The 16,020-nt window shown below is 44.3% G+C and overlaps 1 pseudogene; it reads right to left on the minus strand.

The window, feature by feature from the left end:
- Positions 1–8,053: 8,053 nt before the first annotated feature.
- LOC117033719 (histone-lysine N-methyltransferase SETMAR-like) lies at positions 8,054–13,081 on the minus strand (annotated as a pseudogene).
- Positions 13,082–16,020: the final 2,939 nt, after the last annotated feature.

Genomic DNA, 16,020 nt, shown 5'->3' on the forward strand with positions numbered 1-16,020 from the left:
AGCGTTCTAGAGAAGCAGCAGAATTCTTCCTGGGAAAGCTTAGAAATGCACATTATTGAGACTTTGGTCTTTAGCTTATTTCTTATAAAACAGTTTTGTAAGTCTTCTGGTGCCCATAATTAAGTGAACACAGCACTTTAGAATCCTTCTCAACATAATGCCCCAGGCAGCTACCAATAAATGATCAAAGTAGACACACAAGATAAAATGCATTGTATATCTCTCGCATTGAATAATTCTTTTTAAGTATATGCTTTACAGACGTCTCAGAGTCATATTGTAGTGATCAGTGGTAGGTGAATTGCAGCCTCTTGGACAAGTGCAAGGCCTGCTAAATGCATTTACCAGGGACAACATTAATATGAATCTGAGATAGCCCAAGCTCCTGTCATCAGTTAGACCTGGCAGTCACATTCATACTCTCAGAGCTTAACATCTCTGAGGATAAGAATCACTCTGTTCACTTTCTGTCAGGAGAGAGGAAGAGCAGCTTCTCAGTAAGAGGACACACCAGACCATGGGGATTCTCTCTGGGATAACGGCAGCTGCTCTCAGAATGCCAACTCCCACAGAGCTCACAGAAAAAGCATAGCAATTCTCATGCACATGAAAGTATCCCGTCAATCTCTTTTACTTCTTTTTTCTTTGGCAGTGAAAATGACCCTGTGGGATCAGGGCAGCAAGCTGTAAACAATGGTTGAAAGGAGAAATGGACGATGAGAGAGTGTATGGGCAGGCTCCTGGCTGCTGGGCTTTCCAGTTCTGCCTTGTTCAGTAAACTCCAATTCTCTACTCACAGATACCTCCAGATGGGGATATGTGTCCTCCCAGATTCTATTTCTACCACACTGGACCTTCCTATTCTTGCTGCCTTTTTTTCTGTGAAAAGTTGAATGATACAGCCACAGCTGAACAAAAACACAGCTTTCTTCTCAAAAACCAAGCACACCCATCCGGCACTTTGATTCTCTGTTTTTGTGCTCAATGAGAAAAAGAAAGGCTATCTCTCAGAGTCCCATCAATAGTCAGTCAAAACATGTGCACTGAGTAGCCATTGAAAGCTAGGTACAGGGGATGTGAGCAACTTACATCTACAAAGAACCTTTTTCCAAATAAAGTAACATTTACGAGTTCCGGGAATCAGGACCTGATTGATATCTTTGAGGGATCACTGTTTGGCGTCGTACAGCTCAATTCTTCTGGGCTGGGCTGATGCCTTCACTTTACGTCATTTCCTGGATAACAGTGAAAATCAGAGCCCCACTGATCGGAAGAGAAGTTGTACCTGAGAGAGCCCACTCCAAGACCCAGTGGGTGAAGGGGCATGTTTGCTGAATGGAGACACACCCAGACCTGCACAATACCAACTCTTGTCTGGACTCATTCTTCTAGGGGAATGGGTGGAGAGAGGAATGCAGTCGACCCCAGCAGAAGTTTATACTGGCCCAGGAATTCATTTGGGAAACACAGTCTCACTACTAGACCACTTAAGAGGAAGATTCAGGTTTTTTTTTTTTTTTTATCCCCTAATCTGTGGAGTTTTCCATGCCAACAAAAGCAGCTTAACTTTTTCGACACAGCAAACTTCTCCCATGTCCAGGTCCACTCTCAACAAGGAGAAAAGCATCTATCTTCATATCTACCAGCATGATATTTGGCATGAAAACATGGAGTACTTGAATTATTGAGCCCAACAGAGAATATCCTTTTCAAGGAAATGGGCAAACAGGTAAGAAAATTCCAGACTTCAGCTTTCTTGCTCTGGTCCTCACACTGATACCTTACATCTCCCGTGAACTTCTCTATAGTTGTGCTTCTCCTTCTCTACAGCTTTAATCTTTCTTTCTTTCTCTCCCACCCACCCCCCGCCCCTTCTTGTTTAGCCAAGGGCATGTTCATGTATAACCATAACCCTTAGATCTTCACTTCCAAGATGATGCTTCAGAGGGTGTACTGCCATAGATGCTGTCAGTGCCCTGGCCATATCCTCTAGACACTCACCATTGCCATAAGTGCCAGCTCAACTCCAACTTCCAGTGGGCACCTGTGACACTTGGCCCAGGAGCTGTCTCTGACTGCTAAAGCCCCTGTACCTACTGTGCCCATGGAAGCCCCCAGAAGTCAATGGGAAAAGGCCCTTGACCAACCGTGAGAGGTGGTGGGCAAACACTCCATCTCCCTCTCTCCTTGGGCAGGATAACACCAAGGCCCACATTCTACACTGGCACCTAGCATTCCTGGTGAGCTTGTTCACAGTGGTAACTTGCTTGATGATGTCCCTTTATTTGGCTGCCTTCCCATCTTAGTGTCATTTCCCCACTCCCTTAATTGCTCCTTGTGGTCACCTCTCAAAAAAGCTACTTGCACTCAAATTCTTGTGTCAGATTCTGCTTCTGGGAGAAGCCCAAGCTAGGACATCCCACTGTCATCAATTTAGGACTGCCTGTGCTCTCCACATGCCCATGGGCATGATGTCTTGGAGAAGCAAACTTTCCTTTACGCTGTTACAAGATTCACATCTTGAAATCTGGTCCCTTTGACAATGGATGTAGGCCCACATTTCCTTACTATTCTCTGTCAGAAAATACTGATCCTCCTGCTTGCTTATTATCTCATTTTTATACCATAGGTTAGTTTCTCCCACAACAAACACACACATACTTCCTTTCAGAGTCTATTCCTAGGCCACCTTATGGTAAATCTCAAGTTTTTCTTGCTAGTTTGCTTGTTTCTCATTTTTTACCCATTCCTCCCTCCCCATTCTCTCCCTCTCTCTGTTTTTGACCTCTAGAACAATTCAAGTTGATCACTTGACCTCCTTATTCTACTGTCAAGCCAAATACAGGCAGATGGCTCTCCTAGGGAACCTTCCATCATCACTTGCCACCACTGCAACTCTGTCAAACTGGAAACTGGGCTTCCCGAATCCACCCTTTCCAAAGCTCTTATTATTTATCTTTGTCATTGAGTTTCTTCTATTTAATTGACATCATTTTAATGCAGACAGCCTTGAAGTATGTCCAGGCTGGCTCGGCCTCATTGACTTGCATGTCATTTCCAGCAGTGACAAGACCCCTGCGTCAGCTTTGCCCCAAAGTGATCTATGACCTCAGTAATTATTGCTCCACTATTGGGTGTCTCTCACCATGTGTAGCCATTGACCTGGATAATAGTAATGTTTGCTCATGTGATTAAAAAACCAAAACCAAATATAAATAGTTATTTCAGTTGCTGGTCATTTCATCAAACTTTCTCAGTGTCACCCCAACAGAACCCAAATTTCTGGAATACCTTTGACCTGGGTTTTAAAAAGTAAGGTCGCTGTACAACACAGTCCCCCCTTTTCCAGGTCTTTTTTTCTGCTACCTCATGAGTTTTTAAATGATTACAAGATTGACGGTGATGGGAAACCATGAATGCCAATGCAAAACGTCTAGGCTTTGAAATCACATAATCCTAGGTTACATCTTGGTTCTACCACAGCATGTGACCCTAGACAAGTTAAGTAGCTACTCTGAATCTCTTTCTTCAACTGTGAAATAGGGATAATAAAATCTACCTTGCAGTGTTGAGTGAAGATTAAAAGAGATAAATTGTTATCTTCTTTATGGGTCACTTATGGGGAAGAGTGTAGTGTTGAAACCTTTCATTACGACTTCTTGAAGTTCTGATAATGTATATAGAGAACCTAACACATGCAGGCATAGAGTCGACATTCAATAAACACACATTTAACAGGAGAAACGCTAAAGCAAACCAGCACACATCCAGATTTTATCTTTAACAAAATATTATTCTAGATCAGGGGTCAGCAAAATGGCCTATGGGATAAATGTAGTCCACTACCTATTTTTTATGGGTTTTTCCTCACATTTTAAAAAAATTAAAAGAAGGATATTTTGTGACACGTGAAAATTGTATAAAATTCAAATGTCAGTGTCCATAGTAAAATTTTATTGGAATTCAGCCAAGCCCATTCATGTGTGTATTGTTTATGACTGCTTTCATGCTACAAAGGTAAAGTCACTGCAGCAGAGACAATATGGGAAACAAAGCCTAAAATATTTTCTATCTAGCACTTTAAAGAAAACGTTTTCTAACCCCTGATCTAGATCAATATTTTATGTAAGCTATTATAACTCTAAAGAATGTCCTCAGGTTACCTTAGGTAATGGAGTTTTTAGAAAGCTAAAACCTTCTACAGAAAAAAACAGGTCAATAATAAAGTCAGATGCTGGCATAAAGCAGCCTACTACCCTTGAACTGATGTCCCCCTGCACATGGATGTAGGATGTAGTTCCACATGCTGTGGACATAAGGAGAACGGCATGAGAAAGCACCAAACAAGAGAAGAAATCTCAAGGCCTAAATTAGACTAGAAAATCTGTCTTGGATATTCCAGATCTTTCAAAAGCCTATTCTACTTCATTTCTTTACCTCCCTACTGTTTGTTGAGTCCTATGTAGTAAGTATCACTTAAATACACTTGTCTCCTTGAATCTTCTCAACAGACCTATGAGGTCAGTATCATTATTTCCATCTTAGGGATGAATAATCTGAGGTTGAGAAAGGTTAAAAAATATGTCCAAGGTCACCCAGCTAAGAAGTGTGGAGTTAAGATTTTAAATTGAGTTTTTCTGATTTCAAGAGTCCTTGATCCAACCCATTACATTCTACTACCTCACATATGAATTTCATTCTAAGAAATGAGGGGAAAACATACATTTTTAGGTAAAGTCTGAGCTCTCATCTGTTCTTCACTTTACCACAGGTATGGAGTGGGAAGAAATTCCACTGCTGTGGGAACTTCACTACGGTTGGATAATCATACCTAAAAGGGTAGATGACTTAAATGGACTTTTATTTCACATCTACCAGTGTGTGCTCTATCTCCTGAGATGTCCAGTGTCTAACTCCTCACACACTTGGGATTTGGAAACAAACCTGAAAGTGAGTGGCTCAGTGACGCTCCAATACATTGGACTGTGATGAGACTTTTCCCTAGAGATACCACCACACAGTGAAAAGCATCACGAAGACGTGATTGCCATGTGGGAATTTCTGATTAAATGAGAGGACGTATTAAGAGACCAATTGCACTGTGTGGGAAGCAGTGCTGGTCTGGGTGTCCTGTTGGAGCAGGCCCTGCTCTGCCTGCCTGAGAACGTGGGAAGCTAGCCTAGAGTGGGAGATGGATGGGCCCGGAGGCGAGGGCAGAGAGATACTCCCAATATTCCTACAAAGAATCTGAAATGAGACACTGAGTTTTATAAAGAAAATTATTGTTCTTAAACAGCAATTTAAAGCAAGATTCTGGATCCTTAGAACATCCCTATAAGAATTCTGTTTAAAAACACTAAAAGTCATCTTTTAGTACAAATGCTCCAAAACATTATATTAAAATTTTGAAGTGTAAAAACTAAACAGCATATTTAATGTTATAAAATGTTATTTCAATAAAAATAGGAAAAATGTAATCTGTTTCTCAAATCTTATTTCAAACTATACTAACTCCAAAATCAGTCATTAAAATAAGAGTAAAGAAAATGAATCAGTTACTATGGAATTTTCATAATAAATGTTCCTTTTGGGAAAAATGAAGTATAGAACCACATACTGTTTTAGGGAAGGGCTTAATCTATTTTTTTTTAAAGAAGTAGCATGAAATATATGACAAACACAATTACCCAAAAAACACCCAAAAAGACAAAAAACAAACAAACAAACAAACAAAAACCCTACAAGACAAATAATTAGCTAAAAGTAATGGCTATAGGATGCTGGTCTATGCCTAATGGCCATTGTGGACTCTAATCACAGACCAGGTAGAGAGGGCAGTTTCCTTCAGTGAGGCTTTTTGGAGCTGTCAGGAAAACAGATCAGGCTGACGGAGGGCAGAGGGACTTGATGGAGGAAGGAGCCAGGGGGTCTAGAGTCTGGAAAACCAGAAATGAAAATACATAAGACCACATTAAGAACCCCACCTGTGAGTCGTGAATGAATGCCCTGGATAATTAAATATGCTGCACCTGAGGGCAATTCTCCAATGCTGGGAATGGGTTATGTAGCCATTCTCAGTAACTCAATTCTAACACCCATTCTTGAGCACTTTCTATTTTCTGGCGCCATGCTCAGCAGAAGGTATGCAGATATAAGTAAGAGTATCATGTAGCATGGCATAGGTGCTCAACAAATGTTTATTGGATGGATGGATGGATGGATGGATGGATGGATGCATGGATGAAGATAATCTCTGCCCTCAGCATTTTCACACTCTAATAGAGACACAAGCATGGAAAATTTAGTGCTAGAAGAGCAAATGAGAGCCATTACAGAAAATGAGAGCCATACAGAAACAAAAGAGTGAGTAATTACTTCTATTTAGGTGAGTCAAGTGTATTGGGTCTGGATTTTGAAAATGAGTAGTAGCTCTCCAGTTCTAACCCAAGTAGAGAAAATACTATCTGCAAAAGCATAGAGATGTAAAATAGGATGATGCACTTGGGGAACTGTAGTTGTTCAACATGGCTAGAGAGGTGAGTATGGTAATTGGGATCCTTGTGGTCTAGTGGGGAGTGTCAAGACTGATAAGATCAGGGATTAGATCATGGAAGGCCTTCTGTGTTATCCCAAGCAGCATGAATTATCAGAATGAGAAGTGGAATTCAGGTATAACCATCCAATAAGATTTGAGTAGGTACACACACCCAAACACCTCTCTCATTTCAGACCAAAAGAACCTGGTCACATGTCATGACTAAGTTGCCTATACCCTCTGGGAGCTCAAAAATGGGAAAACCCCAGCTGTCCTCTGGTTCCCCCTGTGTCACCAGAATGTCTGTGTGCAGTGGTGGTTGGCACTCAGAGGTGCCACCCTCTTTCTTCATGCTGGCTCCAGATTTCCTCTCACATTCAGTCTTGCCTCAAGACACAGGCCAAAAGGAAATAAGCTGTTGCAGTTGGCCCTTTTCCCAGATAAATTATATTTAGCCCCCAGAAGCAGTAGGCTTCAAAATGGTCGTCTGGGCTAAAAATGGCCATCCGGAAGGAGCTAAATGTAGAAAGTGATCCGAGGATGAGGAACAGACCACTTAGAGTAAATGATTATTATGTGCTTCAAAAGGTCCTGTTCTCAAGTCCTCATGGGCTGTGCCAAATTAAAACAGATGGGCACATGACATCCTACCATGAGAGGCAACAATAAAAGGGACTTTTCTGTATCGCCTCAAGCCCAGAGCCAAGGCCAGTCAGGGCAAGTGTTGCCTGGTTCCAAAATTGAGCAAATAGCATTTACTGTGTCATAATATACATGCTTTTTAGGGCAAAGGACATGAGCAGGCATTATGCAATGGGAGTAATAAAAATGGCAAGCATGTGTTTTTTAAAGTTCAACCTTTGCAAGAAAATGAAATACATAAAATGATACCATTTTAAAGAACATTTAAAAAATAATTATAGAGAATATTAGTGAAGGTTTGAAAAGTAGGTACTCCCAACAATGCCAGTAAGAATAGAAATGGGTTCACCTATTCAAAGTTTTTTGTCTTGGGAAGATCACTTTGATCACAAAAGGCAAAATGGATTGAAAGGGGCAGAACTCAAGGCAAGGAGACCACTTGGGGGAAGGACTACAGACAGAGGGAAGATGGCCTGAATAGTGTAGTGGCAGCAGGAGGGAGAAAGAAAACAAAATAGTCAGAATTCACAAGTCTTGGGAATTGATTGGACTGAGTAACTAGGTAGACAACACTATTTACTAAAATAAGAGTCATAATCATTCTCACCATTACCATCATCACTAACCTTTATAGACCACTGAGTATGCAGAAGGCATTGGTCTTGGCACTTTACAAAATATATTTAATTCTCAAAACAGCTCTATGAGGTAGTCTTGCCCTCTGTGGCAGATAAGGAAGCTGATACACAAGAGCTGAAAACCTGCCCAAGGGACATATATTGAGATAATTCTCTTCACCTTTATTTATGGTGAAGTAATTGGCGGTTTCAGACCATGAATTTTAAATCATTATAACTAGGCTCAAACACATCTTTATTAATCAAAATAGGAACCATTACAATCAACACATTTTTGCCAATGATAAATAAGTTTGTTTATTCCTGTAACCTAAAAATCCATGCTTTGGGATTCGACGAACTCTTGGAAAGCATTTTCTGCATCCTGCTGGTTGTAGAAGCGTTTTCCCTGCAAAAAGGTGTCAAGATGCTTGAAGAAGTAGCAGTCGGTTGGTGAGAGATCAAGTGAATATGATGGATGAGGCAAAACTTTGTAGCCCAATTCGTTCAACTTTTGAAGTGTTGGTTGTGCAATGGTTGTGGTCGGGTGTTGTCGTGGAGAAGAATTGGGCCCTTTCTGTTGACCAATGCTGGCTGTAGACATTGCAGCTTTTGGTGCATCTCATCGATTTGCTGAGCATATTTCTCAGATGTAATGGTTTCGCCGGGATTCAGAAAGCTGTAGTGGATCAGACCGGCAGCAGACCACCAAACAGTGACCATGACCTTTTTTGGTGCAAATTTGGCTTTGGGAAGAGCTTTGGAGCTTCTTCTCAGTTCAGCCACTGAGCTGGTCATTGCCGGTTGTCGTATAAAATCCACTTTTCATCACACGTCACAATCCAATCAAGAAATGGTTCGTTGTTGTTGCATAGAATAAGAGAAGACAACAATTCAAAATGATGATTTTTTTGATTTTGGGTCAGCTCATGAGGCACCCACTTACCAAGCTTTTTCACCTTTCCAATTTGCTTCAAATGCCAAACGACCATAGAATGGTCGACGTTGAGTTCTTCAGCAACTTCTCCTGTAGTTGTTCTCCTGAATCAGCTTCAATGATTGCTCTCGATTTGTCATTGTCAACTTCTGATGACTAGCCACTATATTCCTCATCTTCAAGTCTCTCATCTCCTTTGCAAAACTTCTTGAACCACCACTGCACTGTACGTTCGTTAGCAGTTCCTGGGCCAAATATGTTGCTGATGTTGTGAGTTGTCTCCGCTGCCACCCATTTTGAATTCAAATAAGAAAAGCACTGGAATTTGCTTTTTGTCTAACATAATTTCCATAATCTAAAATGAATAGCAAATAATAAGTCATTAGCAAAAAAAAGTGAGAAATGTGCATTAAAATGATGTCTATCATATCAAATGTTATGTATATCATAACATTTATTTAAGAATGTGTTCCAATGTCAAACGGCAAATTTCAACAATGCAAAAACCACAATTATTTTTGCACCAACCTAATATTTAAAAAATGGAAATAACTTCAAAATACAGTAATAGTGGGTTTACTATATAAATAGTTGTTCAGCCATATGGTAGAATGTACGTTTTAGAAGAATCTTTGATGTATGGAAAAAGATATACAATGTAAGTGAAAAAAAGTCAGTTATAGAATTCTGGGGGTGTGTGTAGGGGAATATATATATATATATATATTTCCCATTATCTGATGGGAAAAGGCCACTTAAAGTAAATCCACTTAAAACATAAACAAGTGTTATAAAAGACAGCAAATAAAGGATTGATTAGAGTTGTATCTTGAGAAACTAAGTAAAGATTATAAGATTTTATTTTCTCTTCTATTTAATACTATAAAGGCTATATTTAAAACTTAGACCTATTTCTTGGAACCCAAACTGAAAGGAGGGTTGCATGTACTCTTTCTGACAGTCTATATGGTAGTGACTTGGGTCCCCGCAAAGTGGAGCCTGAGTCAAATACCTGTGTGCTGCCACTTGACTCAGAGAGAGATCCTGTGTGACTGGAGAACCATAAAGAGGAAGGGAAGAAAGGAATGCAATGTAGGGTGCATTGTCAAGGTCATTTCTGGGGGGCAACTGAGGTGTAATCTCACCAACAGCCTTCTGAGGAGGGTAGAGATTGCTTCTCAGAGTTGTCCATCTGGGCACAGACCAGGAGGACTACTTCTGCATCAGCTCCAGGCTCCACATTGCTTGTGGGCTGTTCCTGAGGCCATTAATGCTCCCAGCACTCTGGACCATTTGTGTCTGTTAGAAACACAGCACTGATGGTGTTGACAGCATCAAATAAGCCCGGGAAGAAAGTGAAGAATATGAGCCATCCAGGTAAAAGCCCCAGGGAAACTTCTTCCATCCTGAAGCCTTGACTGTGGTCAAGGTGAGGCCAAGAGCACGGGGACTTGGCCCTTGGAGGTGACTGATACAATAGCATAAACACAATAGTGTCCTCCTTTGAATTGCAGCACGATCATAATGAAGACCTCTACAAAAGCACTGCACATATATTTGAAGTATCCATCATTTTCCCCGAAGGTCTTTCTTATTCTTTAATATTCTACTTTTAAACCACTTTCCATAACCTCCCCTTGCTGAGTTTCTCTTCTTTCATTAACTGTCCTGACACTGCCAAACATTTGGTGATGGCTTTGTGTGTGATTCTAGCAATTCTCTGTGTATCAGCTTCACAAAACAATGCATGTTTTCCAGGATTTCAGATTTCTCTTTTCAATGTATTTACAATTAACAGAGAGCACAGCCACTGTGGAGACAGAGTTCCTGAGAACAGTTTCCAGGCTCTCGGCCTCATGTGGAAAGGTGCTGGCTAGGTTATCAGATGGCCATCAGCTGTAATCAGATGGCCGTCTGCTGTGGCTGGTTGGCCATCGGCTGTTACCAGTTAGCCATTAGCCACTAATACGACTGCCGTGGCTACACTAGCAAGCACAGATTGCCGATAGTGTGGATAGTGTGGATCCTACTTCCCATGTCTCCCCCGCCACCAGCGAGACTGGTGCAGGAAGGCCCCTTGTTGGTGGATGTTTGCTTCTTGTGTCTCGACCAGCTACCATGGAGAATATAGTGGTATGACTCCCCTATCTATGGCTCCATTGTTGTACCTTTTTGGCCTCACCATATCCTGTGTTCTTGTGCGGGGAACGGGAGCTGAGTCCCTGCATTACAGCCACCAAGTGACAACGTCCTGGTAAGGCACAGTGTCACGCAGGGTGATATGCGGGGTCTCTGGTCCTGCTCCCCCCATAAGAACGCAGGTTATGGTGAGGCCTAAAAGGAACACTAACGGAGCCATAGATAGGGGAATCATACCACTATATTCTCTCTGGCGGCTGAATTGGAGACGCATGGAGAAAACATCCGCTAGTACCCCAACATGGGGTCTTCCTATACCCCAATCTTGTTGGCGGCCGGCGAGACACACGAAGTAGGATCCACACAATCCGCAATCCACTGTCCACTTTTCTGCCTGCCAACCATCCAACCAACCAACACAGTCACGGCAGTTATATCAGTGGCAGATTGGCTAACTGATTACAGCTGATGGCCAACCAGTCACAGCTGATGGCCATCTGATTACAGTTGATGGCCATCTACTACCCAAGCCAGCACCTTTCCATGTGAGGCCGAGAGCCTCTAAACTGCTCTCTGGGACTCTGTCCCCACATTCCACCCCTACAGGGTCTCACCTCACAATCTAGGCAACAAGCATCTTCCACGAGGGGCCCTGGTCAGGAACCCAGCTCACGAGAAAAAGTTTTAGTCCAGTTCAAGTAATGTCCCAGGGAGTGTCTCTTGATGTCCACCTACTTTCTGGGCACAGCCAGACTTCCTGGGCACAGCCAGGGTTCTCAGGGTACCACCAGTCTCTCTGGGCACAGCCAGACTTCCTGGGCACAGCCAGGGTTCCCATAAACAAGACTGCAGTCTGCATCGGTGTCAACTAGGGCCAAAACCCTCTGCACATTAGAAGGGGACCAATGCATGGACAGTTCCACGTGGGGCCTCCCGTCCCTGCTTGTCCCCTCTGACCGGGTACCTTGGCCCCACCCCTAATCAAGCTGAAAAGAGTCGGCCTCAAGCTGCCGCATGAAGTCCTGGAGGGACACAGGTTGCGCTTTCCCAGACTTCTACTTTAGGCTTCTCCGGAATTGCTGTTCCGGATGCAACTGTTTCCAAAGTTCCAACAACAATGCATTGGGTTGTTGGTCTATTTTTCCGTGATCAACCCCTGCTTCCACGAGATCACGCCACATCTGCATACGTGTTACTCTCTGAGGCCTGGGAACTCACCCCCTTACTTTTGGCTTGGGCTTTCAGGTCTTAACTTCTCGGACCTCCTGCCTTAACTTCCTTTGCCACCGGCTTTCTACACACGCCAGGGTGGCCATGGCAATTGTAACTTAATGGATCCGCCACCCCACGTAGGGCGTAAGAATGGCAAGCAAGGATCCAAAAGCACTTGCAGGGGCAGTATCCAAAACCAGATCTCTCATGTTGGTTGTAAAACACTCGTCATCCGGCCCCTGCATATTAGGGTTGAACATAGCATGTCTCATACCCATTTCACGGATGAATTGAGTAAGTTCAGTATACGATTGCCATTTACTCACAGTGTCTGGCAGCTTGCCAGTCTCTCCCCATACTGTGTGTACTGCAGTGGTGAGCCACTCCATTAGAGTGTGGTTGCTCTGGTCTTGGGCCAACCTATGGCAGTTCTGTAACCTTTGTCACAGGGACAGATGCATCATCACGGAGGCTAGCTTTTCCATTTCGCCTGGGGAACAGAGAATGCTGTCTGCCCCCTCATCCCATAAATGTAGTAGCCATGCTGAGATTGGCTCTGCAGGGCGCTGTCGGCACCACCTCCCCAGCTCCTGCAACTCAGTGGGAGTGTAAAGGGTGTAGGTTGTAAACTCAGTCACAGCTGGGTTGCCGAGAGCAGTGACCCTGGGGCCCAAATGTTGTTCATGCTTTACCTTTTGCTTCAAATGGGCCGGTCGTGGGTGTTGGGAGCTACATTGCTTCCACTCGCATCGTCCGCCTCTGCCTCAGAGTCTCCACTGTGGGGCTATTCTTCTAACAGGTGGACCCAAGCTTCAAGTGCCTCTCCCAGGGCTGCTGGTCCTGCACCTGAACTGTTTCATTAAGCGCGTCCTCCATGTTATGACACAACGCAGTGAGGAACATCCAGCCCACACAGCCGGCTGTACCCTTCATCTCCTCTGGCAGCTGCTCAGCTAGAACCTGCAGGGCCCTCTCCACGCTGGCCGGAGAGCGATCCATGCCCTCCCAACCCTCCTTGGGGGTCCAGCTCCTGAGAACAGTGGCTCCCAGATACCATACACTGTGTGGGGGCCACCTGTCTTCCTGCCCAGAGGCAGACACCATTCCTATCTGGTCGGAATCCTGCTCGCTGTGCCAATGTGGGGACAGAGTCCCAGGAGCAGTTTCCAGGCTCTCCGCCTCACGTGGAAAGGTGCTGACTCGGGTAGTAGATGGCCGTCAACTGTGGCTAATTGACCGTCAGCTGTAACCAATTAGCCAATTAGCCCCTGATATAACTGCCGCGGCTGCACTGGAGAGTCAAGTCGAGAGTCGAGTCGAGTCGGTTTGTTGGCAGGCAGAAAAGCGGACGTCAGGTTACAGGTCGTGTGACTCTAGCCTCCAGTGAGACTATAGTGGTATGACTCCCCTACCTATGGCTTCGTGGGTGTTCCTTTTTGGCCTAGCCATATCCTGCGTTCTTATGTGGAGAGCGGGACTTGAGACCCCGCAGGCCGCCCCATACGACAAATGGCACAGCGAGCAGGGTCTCCCGTACGACAGCCAGGCATCCGATTCAGTGGAGGACTCAGTGCAAGACGTCCACAACCTTCGGAACTCACAGCAGCAGCAGATCACCAAAAGGAAGGTGATGCCTTCTATGGCCAAGAGGGTGGTGTGCCATCTGGAGGCTCGAATCTCCCAGGCAGACCGCGCCTCCTGTTCCCAGCACAGCTCCTCACGGGCCTCCTGAAGCTGAGCTTTCACATGTATAAAACCTGCTCTATTACCCCTCTGGGCATTCTGGCCGGCACCATACCCTGCTCGTTGCACCATATGTCACGCAGGGTGATAGGTTGGGTCTCAGCTCCTGCTCCCCACATAAGAACGCAGGATATGGTGAGGCCAAAAAGGAACAGCAGTGGAGCCATAGAAAGGGGAATCATACCACTATATTCTTGCTGGTGACTGAATTGGAGACACACCGAGCAAACATCCGCCAGTACCCCAACACGGGGTCCTCCTGTACCCCAGTCTCACTGGCGGCCGGGTGAGACACATGAAGTAGGATCCACACGATTTGCAATCTGCCATCTGCTTTTCTGCCTGCCAACCAACCAACAAACCAACCAACGCAGTCACAGCAGTTATATCAGTGGCAAATTGGCTAACTGGTTACAGCTGATGGCCAACCAATCACAGCCGATGGCCATCTACTACCTGAGCCAGCACCTTTCCACGTGAGGCCAAGAGCCTGGAAACTGCTCTCTGGGACCCTGTCCCCACACACAGGTTTCCTGTTCCATGTCTCAATGGAGAGAGGTCAATCCCAATCCCCCTGGCTAGCTGACCCTAACTCAGCTGAGCCTCCTTAGGAAGACCAAGGTCACAGAACTTTATTAGCAAGTGCCAGAAACATTCTTGATAAATGGGCTTTTGTAGAGGATGGAATACAGAAATGTCCTGTCAGTAAAGTTCTGGATATATCCAACCACCCCATGATATACATCACCCCGAGATGCAGCCCCTCCTGGTCTCTAGCAGCCCAGGTCTGCATGCTGTCTCATGCAGGGAGAACATGCAAGTGGATGGGAGGTGGGGGAAGGCATGAGGAAGCATTCACCACAAAAAGCAGTAACTGGAGGCAAGAATGTAATAACACAAGAGAGTGACAAGAATTCAAATAAGACGGGAACTTTGTCACTTCATTTTTCAAGAGTGATGTTGTGAAATCTGTATGGCCTGAGAGCTCGGTTATCCAGGCCTCAGTGGGTATTTGTTTCATAACCTGAGACCAAAAGCTCTCAGTTGAGTCAGATTGTAATTGAGTACCACCAGGGGTGCTGCCAGCAGCTCATCAAACAAAAGCATCAGAAGCTCTCTGAGTCTGGAAGGCACAGGTGAAATCCACGGGGCCTTGGCCCCACAGGAGAACACAATGATTATCAGTCAATCTGACCTAGGCAGGGTTGTGCTAGGGCAGAAGGAAGCCACCGCTCACCGCTAAGGGAACTGGTCCCAAAGCCAGCACAAGTGGGTGGGCACTGCCCATGTTTGCTGATGTAGCCTTTCTGCCTGCCAACTCCCTTCCCACCTGTGCAGCTGTAGTTCACAGACACACCTATTTCAAAGTCCTGGCAGGCCAGCCTTGCTTCTTAGCATAAGATAGTGTCCAGGCACAGTTGAAGGGTCACCACTTGACTGTAACCATCAGTTTCCTTCAAATACAACAGTCAAACACTTGGAGAGGATGCAGCACATGAAGTATCTTCTCCCTCCATCTGGAATAAGAACTGCTATTCACTAGGACCTAACCAGAGCCAAACACTTTCATTAAGCCACACTGGGATCCTGTGAGGTATGTTCATCCTCATTTTGCAAATGAGAATTGAGGCTCAGAAAGGTTAAGTAGCTAGCAAAAGGCAACCCAGCAAGTAAGTATCAGAGTGGAGATTCCCACCCAAGTTGTCAGTCACTAAGGCAGACAGTGCTCTTCCCACTACACCTGCTGCTGTCCCTTTAAAGCATGGACAAGCATTTCTCAGTGGAGACTCTACTGGGATTCTGGTAGGACAATTTGTATTACCCATGCATTAGCATTCTGACCTGCATCCAAAGTGCATGTAGTATCCTGCTGTCATTGTGACAACCCAAATCACCCCACACGATTCCAACATCTCCATGTGGTCCACTGGTGCCAAAGACATCTGTAGTGCAATAAAATATTTTAGTGAAAATAAAATACTTCATGGGCTGTGTGATTTGAAATACATGTATATTCCAAGTTAATAGATTAAATACTTAAACAGACATATACCTTAGAGTTTGTATAATCAAGTTGGCAAAAAACAAAACACTTTTGGGGAAATCTTCTCATTGAAGAAATGGAACATTGCTTTATCATCTAGGTTGACTTCTATTTGGGCAAAACAAGAAGTCTCTTCAGTAACTTGGTCAAC

The sequence above is a fragment of the Rhinolophus ferrumequinum genome, chromosome 14 (genome assembly GCF_004115265.2).
Source record: "Rhinolophus ferrumequinum isolate MPI-CBG mRhiFer1 chromosome 14, mRhiFer1_v1.p, whole genome shotgun sequence".
NCBI lineage: Eukaryota > Metazoa > Chordata > Mammalia > Chiroptera > Rhinolophidae > Rhinolophus > Rhinolophus ferrumequinum.